Consider the following 2,221-nt stretch of genomic DNA (forward strand, 5'->3'; position numbering starts at 1 on the left):
GATGTCACTGCAGCCGTGCTGGGACCCTCAGCGGTGGCACCAGCCTGTCCCTGCAGTGTCCCCACCCTGGCACAGGCTCTGCCGGGTGTTCAGGGGAGGATCCCTCCCAGTGACACCTGCAGGGCCCGGGGCAGTCACAAGCCAGGCACAGCAGCCCTGAGCTGACCCCAGCTGGGGAACGGGAGCCTGCAGGAGCAGGAGAGCTGTGCTGTGCTCGGGGAAGGGCCCCTCGTGCTCACAGCTGTGCCAGGCAGGGGCTGCCAGCCCTGCCCTGCCCCTCAGAGCCCCTTCCCGACGGAGGAGCCCCAGCCCAGCGTGTCACCACATTTCTCCTCACACAGAAAAGCAGGGCATGATTCTTCCCAAGAACATTTCTGGATTTCACATTCGCTGAACTTCAGAGAAAGGAAACACAATTCTTATCATTCGCTGAGCCTGTGTTTGTGCCACAGTAGAATGCAATATGGAGATGGTTCACCCAAAGTGATGGTGTTTTGTTTCCTTGGCCTGTCAGGGCCAGGTCTGTGTGTGTGTGTGTGTGTGTGTGTGTGTGTGTGTGTGGGGACTGTCGGGACAGTCGCGAGATTCTGGGCAGTGTGTGCAGAGTTGAGTGCTTGGTAAATTCAGTTTAGATGTAAAGTAATATAATGTAGTATAGTACAGAATAATACAGTATAATACAGTAATTAATTAGCCTTCTGATATCAATGGAGTCCTCCTCATCATTCCTCCCTGCCACGGGGGTCCCTGCACACACCACGCCAGCGCTGTGAGGGGCCCGGGGGTGTGCTGGTGTCCTTCCTGCCTCCCTCGCAGCACCAGCCTTGTCCCCGTGCCAGCTTCACTTCAGTATTATTCTAATTTAGGGAACTGATGCAAAAGGCTGTCCTGGCAGCCCGACTTGGCTTGGGCCGGGGTTATTTTGGTTTAGCTCAGTCATCTGAGGACAGGTCACGCTCCAACCCAGCCTGCCTCTGCACGGCAGAGGGGGATCCATGAGGAGGGGCAAGGAGAGCTTTGGGGGTGCAAAGACCCCCAGGAAATCTGCCCGGGGCTCCAGATTCAGTTTGGGATCATCCTCACCCTGGCATAGCCACCCTGCTCCCCTGGGGACACTGCCAAGCACGTTCCTGAGCTGGGGAAAGGCTGACACGAGCCCCGCTGGTGACATCCCCAGCTGCCCACCCAGAACGCCGGGTTTGTGATGTCCCTCCCCCTTGGCAGGTCCCTGCAGCCTCGCTGGGGGAGGATTGCCCTCCGGAAGGGCTGCCTGGACCTCACCCTCTGCCAGCTGGGAGCGGCTGGCACCGGCCTGTCTGCCCTCTTCCACTGCTGCCACCCCCTCATCCCGTGGGACATGGCGGGGACGGGGCAGCACCTGCCTGGGAGGGGCTGCAGCGCCCAGGAACATCGGCAGGGAGGTGGAAATGGTCCCCTGCAGCACTCAGCTGCCCAAAAGTGGGGCTGGGGTCTGGGGCAGGGCTGCGGGTGGCACGGCAGGGTGTGCAGATGTGCCCTGGGCTCCCAGCTCACCTCTGGCACATCCTGGCATGACCCCAGTGTGTCCAGCCCAGCCCCACCAGCCTCAGGGTCACACACGGGGCTCACCTTCCAGGTGGTGAATTCAGTGTGCCCAGGGGAGCAAACTGAGGCCAAACACAAGTGTCCCTGATTCCCAGGGAATTCCCTGAGCCTCCAGAGAGGAATGCAGAGTCCAGCCTGCCCCCTGGGAAGGGCCCTCAGCGGCTGTGGCTCAGTGCCCACGCTGTGTCTCCTCCGTGTCCCTGAGCTGGCCCGCTGGGCACGGAGCTGTGCCAACGCCTGAGTGCCTGTGCATGGCGCCAGGGCATCACGGGCTGCCCTCCCAGCACAAACCACCCCTCCTGCTCTCCTGCACTGCAAATTGTATTCTGTTTGCCATCTGTGTGGCAGCTGTCTCCTGTCCAGTGGGCAGTTCTCCTTATCTCTCCCACACCCACTCCTCCCTCAGCGAGACCCCTGCTGATAAGAGGCCATTGAATGTCCCTGCAGGGCTGATAAGAACTGCAGCATCCCACTGGGAGAGGTGAGCCCAGAGGGAGGAGCCAAGCATTCCTACCCGGATATAATCTGGAGCTTCTGGAACACCAGCACGGCCTCTCCACTGGATTCCCAGAGGAACAGCAGCTGCCTCTGCCACTGGAGCTTCAGAGGAAGACTCCACCTTTCTGCAGGATCCCTG

The sequence above is a fragment of the Motacilla alba genome, chromosome 23 (genome assembly GCF_015832195.1).
Source record: "Motacilla alba alba isolate MOTALB_02 chromosome 23, Motacilla_alba_V1.0_pri, whole genome shotgun sequence".
Lineage (NCBI taxonomy): Eukaryota > Metazoa > Chordata > Aves > Passeriformes > Motacillidae > Motacilla > Motacilla alba.